Here is a 13166-nt window from a genome sequence, read left to right on the forward strand (position 1 = left end):
GACTGGCTCGAGGACCTTCTGGGCCTAGCATTATTAGGTGCAGGTAGGTTTTTAGGCCCCCCCATCTCCAAATCCAAAACGGGGGCAACCTTTACCTCTGCCACCTTGGCAGCAGCAGGGGTGCTGTTGGTTTTGGGGTTTTTAGGCTGGTTTTTGTTTTCCACCGGTTTCTGCACCTCGTAGATGCGGGTGGCTTGTTCAATGACCCATTCTAAAGATCTTTTCTCATGAAAATCTCTCACGAGCTGGGTCATTATATATTTGGGCAAGGCATGGAAAAATGTATTGACGAATTCTCTGCTGTCTGTGCGCACCCTCCTGGTGGTCTGTGCAAAAGCATGCTTTAACTCCTGCACAAATTCTTGTGGGGCCTGATCCTCCCCACATTGTAAATTGTAGGCTGCCTTGTGAGCCTCTTGAGGATTTCTATGAGTAGAAAAATGTTTCAAGATGGCCGCCTTATAGGTGGACCATCTTAAATGATTTTGGTCCTCCAGCCCCGCAAAGAAACTGGAGTATCCACTTTACATATTGAATACAGCTTTGGCTGTCTTTCAAATGGAAAGTCTCCATCATTTGCTCAAACAACTCTAAATGCTCCCAAACAGAATACTTGGCGTTCTTATGATAAGGCGTGATGACGCTCCTGATTGCCTTAATCTGCTTTAAGGGGTCCTTAAGCAAGGCCCTTTTTGTCTTATTGGCCCTTTTGGTCCGGGTAACCCTGGTCCATTCATCTTCTGACTCAGAGGCACTGCTCCCAGAGGTTCCCGTCTGTTCTTCCAGGTTTTCCCGGATTCTGCGAGCCTGGGAATGGCTGGCAGAATGTGGGGACCTGGTCTCCTGTGTCCTGTACCGCTCAGAGGAGTCTTCAGATCCCTCCTTGCTGCCAGGATTTGATGGGTACCCCCCCCACTGACCTAACTGGGCAGAGGTTTTCAGGATGCCCTTAATGGGCCTACTCTCCTGGGTTTCCCCATCAAATTGCACTGTGCTTGGGTGCCCATACCCGGATGCCCGCCCCTCCATTCCTGGGTGGTACTGGCCTATGAGCCCCATGCTTCTGGCTGGATAGTAATCTGCCATCCCTGTGGCCCTGTGCTCATGTGCGCCAGGGGACATGGGGGTGGCAGAGTCCAGGGACTGAGAGAAATAAAGGCCTCTGGTACTAGGGCTCCTGGGGTTATGCTCAGGAGTTTCTCTTTCCCAGCGAACCTCATCTCTATCCGCCCCTGCTCCCTGTTGCAATGCAAGAGCCTGCGCCTTCAGTTCCTCAGTTAAGGCCTTACTAGACTCTATCAGTCTCTCCTGCATCGCTACCTGTTGTTGGAGTCTATCATTGTGCTGGCAGAGAGCCTCATTCTCTCTCTGCGTTTCCTGATTGGTCCTGGAGCACTGGGCCAGTCTTTGCTGCAGGAGGGTTACCTCCTGAGCTGTGTCCCTATTGGCCTGCTCCATTTCTTGCCAGAGCCTCCTCCACCCTCCTGGTGTGCTCTAGCAAGTCCTGGTGTTCTTTTTGGAGGTCACCCAGTCCCTGGTGGGCCAGGTGATTTTCTTCCATTTTTCTCCTTAAGTGGCAGACTTCCTGGCCTAAGGTGTCCCTTTCCTGACCAAGAGCTTGAATTTGTGACGCCAGGTCGTCCCTTTGCCTTTGGAAGGCACCAGCTTTCTGGCGCTCCTGATCAAACTCTGCCTGGGTATCCAGGTCTTTCAGGATCAGTTTATTGCTCTCCTCTTTCTCTCCGTCTAGTTGGATTTGCAGGGTGGCTACCTGCTCTGTGCATGCCCTGTTGAAATTGATATGTTGCTCCAGCTTTTTCTGGCTCTGCAGTAGGGAGTCCAAACTGTCTTGGCGTTCCTTCTGCAAAGCCAGAATTCTGGTATCCTGGTCTGTCTTTTCCTGTTGCAGTATATCCATGTCCTCTTTTATTTTAATGATATACTGCCTACTATCATTTTCTGACTCCTGGCTCCTCTGCAGCCTCTGCTCAGAAGAGTCCAGATCAGATTGGGCCTTCTGTAATGCCAGCAGTTGCCTACTCGCCAGATCTTGGCCTTCAGCACATTTGTCCTGCATGGCTCCCATATGTAAATATAAATATGCCGCTACCCTGGCAATCTTGTTGTGCTCATCCTTGGCCTTAGAGGACATATATAGTTCACTCAGGGCCACATGTAAGGGACCCTGGTCTCTCCATATATCTGACCCTGTTTCCGTGATCTGGGGTGCGATTGCTTGCAACCAGACCGTCTGGTCCTGATGGGTCCACTCACCTCTCACAAATAGCTTATGTAAGAAGTGCTCTCTGGCTATTTTCATATCTACCAAGGTCGTCATTCTAGAGATTGGTCTCTGTCCTGACTTACAGAAATTAGTATTTTATTTTTGCAAAACAGACCTTTTTCTTAGAGCGTTCCTTTGAGGAGTGCTTTACAGCGTAACACAGCGTGGTGATCCGACCGGATATGTGTATCTGGTCAGCTGGCACGCTGTATTAATCTGCACAAATGGTAGATCTAACCCAAACGTCCCGCTCGAGCCCCCAATTTGTAAGAGGATTCAATTCAACACTACAGCTAAGTCAATGCCTAGTCTGGGATACTGAATGGAAACCCTTATTGATATATCTTTATGTCCCGTTCATGCGTTCTGGATGACTACCCCTATATAACACCCCTCTCTTGGAATCCCCCTGACCCCACTGAGCCAAGAAGTAGTTCTGTTTTGCAAGTTTAAAGGTTTATTTGATAATTTAAACAATATATATATATCACGCTTTATAATAAATTAATAATTGAATATCACACTGAATCTGAGCAGTAATCAATAATGGATAGTCTGGCACTAGCACACTTGTGAATAGGAACAGAAGAATAAGGTGGTAGAGAATGCTTTATATAAGTTCAGATGGATGTAATGTTGAATGAAAATGCAATACAGAAAATACTCAATATGATTTCAACAAAACAATGTGATCACTTTCCTCTGGCAATCCCCTCCCCCCTTTATGCAATGCAAGGAAATGGAAGGAAAGCACACAGTTCTCAGAAATGCAATCAACTGTAATTCAGTTCACCCCAGCAAGCTTACACTACAGAAGTTGGAAACACAGGCCCAAAATGCTTTTATATGTGCTGGCAATGAAGTGAAAAATATGCTAAAATGCTTTTAATTCCCTCTAGAGGTTCAGGGTGAGTGGTATCTAGTTAATATTAGTCCAGGCTCACTCTAGCAATGATTCAGGGATGGTTCTTAAGAGGCAAACAAATTTTTAGCAAGGAAAGCAATGAAACTGTTGTTTTTACACGTGGAGAAATTTGCAAATCGCGGCAAAATTCGCGAGTGCGTTTTTCGCGATTGCGGCAAAAGTGTATGGAATAGGAATGCGGTTCTAGGTTCGTTGAAAAGCCAAGATTCTAAGCTTTCAGAGGAAAGTTAAACCAAGTTCCTAGCACAGACGGTTACGGAGTTATGAACGATTTTGTGAAGGTTGTTTTTCGGATTTTAAATTTTAAAGTTCAAAGTGACAAGTGACAGCTAGCAACTAGAAATGACAGGTGACAGCTTTTAGGCAGTTCTACTTAGATTAAAATAGATTGAATTATATTATTTTAACTAAGAGATTGGTTCTGCACAGTTCTGCTAGGTACTCACAATATATTTTTGAATTAGGCCTCGCCACGGATCTGGTCAGGTTTTGGACTGGACTCCGGTCTGGTCTGGGTCTCTTCACAGTGATCTGGGTCAGCTCTCTGGTTCTGCTAACAGCGGTCTGGGTCAGCTCTGCTCTGGATCTTTCTGCACAGCTTTCTCTGGAGATTGATGGATTTGAAGTCTGGATCTCTGGATGTGGTATGGTCCGGCAGCATGCTCCGCAGCAAATGGAATTGAATGTCCCTATCTGTCCTGACTGTCTGCTTTTGTGTGTTTAGAAAATGGGTGGAAAGGCTAGCTTCCTAGGCCCTACCCCTCTCCACTTGTCATTGGCCACTTCCTCCTCTTCCCCTTGATTGGGGGAATGAAATGAAGTGTCATCATGATGAGGTCTGTTTATGGTACAGAGAACCCACCCCTGTCAAATTACACACAATCTATATTTTGACCCAAAAGACATGTTTGCACGGGTACACATTTGTTTAAAATTACATGCACCCATCACATATCACAGGAGGTATACCCTGTCCAAATCTGCTCTTCCTGGGAGCTTGCATTGAGAAATGGCAACATATTTCACTTTTTGGTCAAGTTACCAATATCAGATTCTTACTCAAATTTACCCAAATGTGCGCAAGGCATGCAGGCATTAATTGATGAAGTATCAGACTTTTAACATGCATACATTTTAAGTAATACCCTCTTAACTGCTAGCTTGCCCCCAGATCATGCCACCGGTTCTAAAAACCTCTTAAAATGTGGGCAGAAAAATCACAAGAATTATGGTATCATTTAAATAATTTTCACAAGTCCGCTCTATGAATGATCCATCTTTTTAGAGTTATGTTCTGGCTCCAAAGGGGTGTGGTTTCCCCCCAGCACAAGGTTGAATTTCTGGTTTTTCCAGTTCTGCCAAGCCAGCTTGCTCTCACAGGCAGTGCTCCTCCCCTTTCCTTCCAGGAGGAAGCCACATTTACGGCCCCCAGAATAAAACATTTGCCTGGGCCCTGGAAGGTCCATTGTTCAAGAGGAAGCCATTTATGGCCACTTCAATAAACCCTCTGCCTGGGTCCTACGTTTACTCTCTATCAGTCCCTTGATAATTCAATCAGAGAAGTGTCATATCCCTTTTGGTGGGAGCAGCAAAAGGCAGGTAGGCCTGGGAACACAGCTGTTGTGCAAGTCTCAACTCCTGTCGGGGGTAGCTGGTAGGCAGAATTCAGTTCCTTAAGCCAGCCCCCAGCTAATGTCACTTTTAGTTACCCAGTTTTCTGCATTCAAATAAAACTAACCATTTTACATATGCAGCTAGAATGCTGATTCTAAATTTAAAACTATGACATTTAAACAATTGCAACCTATGTGACACTCAAGAGTAGGTCACTCATTTCTTTTAAACATTTAGATTTTTAGTGTCTTTCAGTCCAAATTTACTTAAACTGCTGAAATCCACAGCTCAGCCAGTCTTGTATAAACCTTCAAGTCACTTCAGAATATAACTTTACATTGGATCCACCTCTCAGTAAGTCTTTCTTTGGCCTGCTTTGGGTTCATTTATTCAGTTTTACACGAAAAAGAAAAAAGTCTGGTGTTGTTTTAAAACGCCGGCTTTCTGATAGTGGTGAGTACTGGTAATGCACCCATTTTTGGGATTTAAGAAAATGAATTCCCCACAGTTCTAGGTTGCTTTTGGCAATCAGCATTGCCATTCCCAATGGTTTCAGACTACTGTGTGGGTAGTCCAATGGTGGTTTTAGGCAGTGCCCTTCTGTGCCCATAACATCGGCAAAAATGGGTGGCAGCCTATTCTTCATGCCTTTCCCTGGGCATTTTCTGGGAAGCTCTGGCCATCATGATGTTTTCAATGCCAGTACTGCACAGTTTTTTTGAGGTAGGGCTCGGATGCATGGGTAAAAACATCCCACAGGTCGCCATCTCAGATCTGTGCTGTGACACTTGAATAGCCTGCTCTCGTTCAAATGTCATCAGCTCTTTCCCCAAGAATGACTGCTGGGAGACTCCTAATGTCCCCTATTGACAGAGTATTTCCCCCTGTCATTTTCTCCAATTCATACATTTATTTTCCCAGACCCAACATTAAACTAGGGAGTTTGCATCTTAAATTATCCTTATCCATTTGTGGCCATGGAATATACTGCGGTTTGGCACCCCCTTTCTCCAATAAAGGGAACTGCGTGAATCCCAATCCGCTCCCTTCTTCTGCCTATCCATAGTGGGGACAAGGGTTCCTGATCGTTTTCTACCTGCCAATGACCTCAGCCTGCTCACATATGGTGGTGACTCTCCTTTCTCGCTATATGATCGTCCTCTAGGATGCTCTGAATATGCTACAGGATCCGGTGTCCTCTCCTTGGATTGCTATAAATCAGACCATCTTACTTCCTTGTCTGTCTGCAAACATCCCTTAGGCTGCATGCACTTCTTTCCTCCTCCCCACGGAAAGTTTCTCCCTTTTTCGTCTGACACATCTAGCCCCCAACTGGTATGGCTCTCATCCCCTTCACCTTTATCTAAAGTCAGCCTGTCTAAGGACAAAGCTCTATGTTTGAGACTCAACAGGTCTCTCTTCGCTTCATGATTGGAAGACCAGGGATCGATCTCCCTTTCCACGGTTTCCCGATTTACTACCTTCTCTTACGTCTTGATAGGCCTTATTGATCCTATCTCCAATGCTTCCTATGACAAAATTCTCTTATAGGACTACTGTAGATGGCCCTGGCATTGCCTCCTTTAACGGAAGAAACTCCTCTACATCGCCCCATTGTATTACTGGACTTGGTTCCATTAACTCCTTCTGAATGCGATCAATATCATGCTCCCGCTGTCTCCTTTTTTGTTACACTTCTTAATCTAATTCTCTTTGCCTTCTCGCATGCCATCTAACTCTTTCCTCTTCTTGTCTTTTCTCCTCTCTTTCATTCGCCCTACCCTCTTCCCTTCATCTCTGCATCCTTTTATCCCTTCCTTTCTGCGATTCCTCCTCTTCTCCTTTCTTGCCTATCTCGTTCTTCGATTGCTCTCTGCCTGTTATACTTTCTTTGCTCCTCCACCCTTTCTTCCTTCCTTTTCTGCTCTTCCTGATACATCTGTTCCTGCCTCTGCCTGCACTCGTGTTCATCCTCTTTCAATCTCTTTTCTCGTACTCTATATTTTCTCTCCTGTACATCTTGATCTTCCCTTTTCCTGACTTCCTCAATACTTTTCCCATCGAGCTTGAGTAATATCTGTCCTCCCATCCATTCGTTCTGTACGAGCGTTACCTCATCAGCTTTATCCTTCTCTTCTTTCCATCTCTTAATCTCTCGTTCTGTGGTGGTTGTCATATTCAATCGCTCACTTTTATCCTCCTTATTCTGCACGCTCCTAAAGGTCTCTTCCTTTATTTTGGTCTCTTCTGGACTATCATCACTGTTATAAGCAGGCGGTTCATATATCGGATTACTATACCCTGTCACTGCTTTCAGTTCTTTTAACGGATACAGCCTTACGTTTTCTGTTCTTCCGCCATTCACTTATGGCAAGGTAAGGGGAGCAGAAGGCTCAACCCCTTCCTCCCTGCACTGAGTAAGCATCCACTCCTCAGGTGGTGGATCCTCTATCTCTACTTGGTACATCTTCCAAAGCTCTAAAATAGCTAACAGCTTTTCCAATTTTTTAACGGTGTACGCAGTGTGCAAGTACGTGGTCATGCGTTACAATACCGCTTTCGACAGTGATCCCCCTTGCGGCCATGGCATAACATTTTTTATCTGCTGTGCCCTTTACCCACTCCGCACTGTACTGTTTGATCTTGGGCATATGTTTTAGCAGGGTCTTGCATAGGTGCTTCAGAGGAGTAATATCTCCATTGTGACAAGTCTCAATTAACAGTCAATACTTACCAGTGTTTTACACAGATACGTTTATAAAAACAACAAATATGAGTGCACTCCAACACTCGCTGCTCAAACCCTCTTTCTCAATAACCTCAACCTACTTCTTGGTTGGCCATAACAATGACCGTAAATAGGCAATAACTTTTTATCTTTACTTCAACCTTACACAACTTATTCTTGTCGCTCTTCCACACCTTTTTTCAATTACAAAACACACAAACAGACAGACTAGTCGACTCTTTTACATTTAAACCATGGTGCGCATCTTCATCATCTTGCCCCTAAACTACTCTGACTAGAGTTTAAATCATCTCCTAACATAAACCTGTTTATGTGCCTTCTATTTTACCCTGATTGCGGTGTGAGATGATTTCTCCTAAAACTCCTTGAGTTAGGAATCCCGGGCCTTATCTCTTTTCTCTTACCTTACACTTTAAAGACACACTTCGTTTATTTTATAAATCAACCCCGTTACCTTTCTAAACTACCACAATCCCATCTCCACAATTTGCCATTCTCCTCACCATTCGCTTGTTCAGCACGAGGTCTTCGGTATCAGCTCCCCTCTCCAATCCACCACTTTTGCCTTCCATCCGTGAAGCACCTGTGGAAACCAAGAGGGATTTTGTCAAAGAGCGACCCGTCCCACCTTTCTCAATTTTTCTTCTGCTGTCCACAGGAAACCCCACGATCTTCTGGCAAGATGGCAAAGGGTGCTCGATCGTCTGAAATACTGAAGTTCTACTTAATCGATGGGTCTTGAACCATCCGACATGCTACCATGTGAACCGTTAGGACCTTTTAAATGAGGTAGCGTGTCATTAGATGGATCGGGATGCAGAATAACGCTTACACCAATAATAAAACAGACACAGGAAGTTGGCAATAGTAAACTGTTTTATTCTTAATTGTCTAAAACAGGGGGTACAATGGACATCAACGGACGTCGCACAGCATAATCTCAACGCATCACATAAAAACTCATACCTGACGTCACACTAGGTGGCAAAATAAGAAAACTTATTTATGATTGTGTTTGGTCTACAGGGAACGTGATTGGGTCTCTATAGTCAAGTGGACAATTTAGGCCCACCCCTTGTGCAAGTCATCCTCAATATTTGTTAGATACACGACACACCATTGGCTCTCAAACTATAGGGCTCTTCAATACATGGCCCTCTATAATTGCTTGGCACGCTTTTACCCTTCTAGAATATTTCTGACCCACTAGCAGCACTCAAGCTGGTACCCCAGGTGCTGGTGGGTGGATTTGACCATGCCATCCCACCTAATTAACCCATCATCCAACATCACTCATGCCTTCTGCCATTTCAATTGTCTTTCATCTTGGCCTTGCAAAGTATCACTGCTCCTGAGAATAGAAGGGAGTGCAGCACGTTCTTATCGTCAAGTCTCGGTGCTGCTTACCCATGTTCTATTTCCATCTACCCCATGTGACAGGAGACCGCATTTTTGCTTATATTAAATTAATAAAACTTGGCACTCATAGTGTCTTTCCATTGCACCTTAACAAGCGCTTGCCTCACTTCTCACATTCATTGTATCTCCTTGAATAGATAACCAGTTCTTGGCTGACCCAACCCTTGACACTGGGCCAGACAGCCTTCTCGATCCTTCCTCGATTCTCAGTTGTTTTCTCTGCTGAGCCACACTTTCTGCCCTTCTCTCTCACGGGTCCTGGCTTACTAAAGTTGAACATCAAATATCCAGATTCTATATATATATATATATATATATATATATATATATATATATATTTTGGCGGCACAACCTGCAGTCTATTCACTATGTATAGGCAGCCTGCATGATTATTTAGTCTACTTGCGTTGCAGCATCTGTACAATTATAAAAAATGACATTTTCTTAACTGCTCTTTGCATGTGAAATCTTCATTTCGCACATGAAAAGTTACTCCATTCTTTAATTCATCATCAGATTCTATAAGGTCATATACATTCTTTTCTTTGATCATCCTTCTCTCAGTGTGTCACTCTTTTCTCTTGTGATATGCCTCTCTTGTTCACTTCTTCACACTTCGTGGCTCTCTCTCAAGAGACCGTCATCTCTTTGGGGATACATCCTATACGGCTTTCTCAATGGATACCTTGTTTTGAAGATCTTTCGCGGTATAGGTATCATTACAGACGTTGCGCATGTCGCAATTTCCGGCTTCCAACATATAGGCAGAATATGGGTGGGACTTCTGGTAGAGGCATTTGGCTTCTCCTCTACAAGGGGGATATGTTAGATCCATGAGGGACACCACAAGTAGAGAGAGTGACAGCGGAGAGAAAAGACCCAAGTTCCAACTGGGAAGGATGGTCGGAGAAAAGGAGGCAAGCCACGCCAGGGCCTGATCTGTGATGCCCAGAGTATCACAGAGACAGGAAACCAGGATGTTGTGGTTTACTGAACCGAAAGCAGAGGAGAGGCCAAGAAGAATGAGGACAGAGGGAGAGTTAGAGTCAAAATTTGAGAGCAGGTCTTCATAGATGTTCAGAAGAGCAGTTACCATGCCTCTGGATGCCCTAAAACCAGACTGATGGTCATGGAGACAACCAACAGATTCAGGGTGGAGGGTAAGCTGAGAGTTAGCCAACTTCTCCAGGAGTTTTCCCAGCAAAGGAGTGATAGAGATTGGGCGGTAGTATGCAAGAATATAAGGTTTGGCAGAAGGTTTTTTGAGCAGAGGGTGCACAAGAGAGTGCTTGAGAGAAGTGGGGAAAACACCAGTGGTGAAGGAGAGGTTACAGAGGTCTGCCAAGGCTGGAGTGAGAATGTCAATGTTGTACTTGATGGTTTTGGAAGGGCAGGACCTGTTTGGAAGAGGCTTTCATAGACCAGACTTGTCTAGAGACCTCCTCAGGTGTGACAGGGAAGAGGGGGGAGAGAAGAGGGGGAGCAGAGGGACGGCAGAAGCGGGACCCAAGAGATGTTGGTGCATGAGGGGGTGTGGAGGCGAGAGAACAGGATGTCCTGTGTTTTGGCAGTGAAGTGTACAGCCAGGGCCGGGCAAAGGGCCTGGGTGCAGTTGAGGATGACGCTGCAGTAGGATTGACCAGTTCCTTGCAGACTTTGAAAGGTCCGGTCATGTTAGATGCAGCCGAGATGCAGGCTTGAATATGGATATGCAGAGTCCGTATTGCCTTTAAAGAAGGCGGCAGGCCAGCTTGTCAGAGGGTGCACCTGAAGATCCCTATTTCCATCCTGCTGCTCTGCACTTGCGTTTAAGGGCAGCCAGATCACGCTTCAGTCGGAACCTCATGACAGGGGCAAGAATGTCGAGAGTGTTGGAGATGTAAAGGTGAAAGTTAGAGAGGGCTGTGTCAAGATGGGTGTCAGCTGGAGGAGTGGAAAGAAAAGAGTAGGGGGAGGCAAAAGCAGCCACCGACACTAGTATATGGGTCGAAAGACCTAGAAGGCGGTCAGTGGTGCAGCGTGTGCAAAAGGAGAAGAGAGCTTCAAGCGTGAAGCAAGAAGAGAGTGATCAGTCCCGGAGAGAGTGGTGTGTGATGATAGAGAGAGGGATGTCTGTGGAGATGAAAGCACCCAAGGTATGGCCTGCGGTGTGCGTCGGAGCCAAACGTAGAACAGAGAGGGAAAGAGTTGCATAGGTTGCGAAAAGGTCCTGAAGAGTCGGGAGAGTCGAGATGGATGTTAAGATCCCCCCAGCAGGAGGAGTTGGGGAGAGGTGGAAGGGAGAGCAGAGGCCAGGACTGTCCATTCTGAGAGGAAGAGGGTAGACTGGCCAGGCAGCAGATAGAAAGTGGCCAGAGAGAGGGGACTGAAAAGAGACAAAGAGAGGGGAGAGAGAAGAGAAAAAGAGAGAGGGGAGAGAGAGGGGGAAAGAGGGGAGAGAGAGAGAGAGAAAGTGGGGTAGAGGGGGAAAGAGAGGCAGAGAGGGTGAGAGAGAGAGAAAGAAAGAGGGGAAGTACGGGAAAGTACTGTTAACTGTTTGCACATCATTCTTTGTCTGCTGTGGGCTTCGTGGCAAGTTTCTCCAATCTGCAAACCCGAAGCGATTTCGACGAGAGGAAGTCTTTTGGTGCAACACGGAAGTTGCCTGACCTGGACTTGAAAGTAACTTTTCTAACCTGGGAAGGGGGGGTACTCTTGTTAACGTCTGACAGCTTGGATTAATTAAATCCTGACTACGACATCTCCCTCTTTGTGCCTCTCTCCCCTTACAGCTCCCATGGGATTTGCCTAGATTCCCAAGACCCTCCTTTAACTCCGCCCCCTTGTGTCTACAAATACCGAGTGTCCTGCGCACCGGCACGCGCGAAGTACGGGAAAGTACTGTTAACTGTTGGCGGTGTGCGGTGAGCGTCTTAGCTTGTCCTTTGTATTTTAGGAACTCCTTTTATTTTGTCCCTGGCTTTGTACTTGCTTATAGAATTAGTGAGTCTCCGTTGAACAGTGCTGTGTATGTGGGGCATATATTGTGGTGACTGTTTGAAGTGCTAATTATTCTAGCCTTGAAGTGTTAACTGTTCGACCCTCACTCAGTCAAGTCGATGGCTAAAGTGTATTCGTTAAAGTCTGATATTCCTAATATTGAGTCCCTTGTGGACAAACCTTATGATTTCCAAACTACCCCAAAACGCATTGTGAATGGCTCTTACACCCGCATCGTTGTGCGGGGTCGTTCTTTATCCCATACTAGTGACATCAGGATGTTTTGTGCGAATAGCTTTGCTGGTCAAGCCAACCCTAATGTATGCGAGCAAGATATGAACCGCATAAAAAATAATCACAAAAGTGTATTCGGAGTCCCTGTCTGCAGTGAAAAGCTAAGCGAAAATGCTGCTGTGGCAGATTTGTGTATACCTACTTCTCCCCCGGCTATATGTGTAGAGGGAACCGATTGCGAAAGTAGTAACAAGGGTGTACCTGAAGCTCTTGCAAGTGACGAAAAAATTAATGAAAATGCTGGAGCAATAGATCTGTGTACTCCCTCTGATTCCCTTTTAGCTGCGTTTTCAGAAGAAAATCTGCTGGGGGTTTTTGCTTTGTCAACCGATAAAAAACCCACTGCTGATATTCTTGTACACTCTATTCCCATTCCTCCCATGGATGTCAAATCCCCTGAAAGTATTACGCCAGAGGTAACTGTAGAGTGTCGAAGCGCCTATAGCGACAGTGGTTTCTTCATCTGACGATGTCATAGCTCAACCGTGTGTTAAAGATGATGTTGATCATTTGTCTCAATCCCCTGTGATGTTTCCAGAATTTTCTCAAGAATCCTCTATTTTATCAATTTCCTTCACACAACACTCCCCTCGGCGTGCTATCTCTTCTAAGGCAGATTCCCAAAACCTGCAAAAATCCCTTCTCTCCTCTACCAATGAAATTGCGTTACAGGCGATGAATACGGCTTTGTTTACTTTAGCTAAACTATATGAAACCTTAGATGCGAGGCTATTAGATCAAAATTTTCTATTAAAAGAGCTGCTAGAAAGCAAAAATGCAGTCATCTTGCCTGTTGTCTGTCCTTTAAATGAAAATACAAACATTATTTCTAGATCTGATAACGCGCCAAAAAGTGTGGCGGAAGAAGTATCAAGAATGACTGAGCCAGTGCCCTTGTTCCA

This window comes from Ambystoma mexicanum, chromosome 1q (genome assembly GCF_040938575.1).
Source record: "Ambystoma mexicanum isolate Mex_15411 chromosome 1q, UKY_AmexF1_1, whole genome shotgun sequence".
NCBI classification, from domain to species: domain Eukaryota; kingdom Metazoa; phylum Chordata; class Amphibia; order Caudata; family Ambystomatidae; genus Ambystoma; species Ambystoma mexicanum.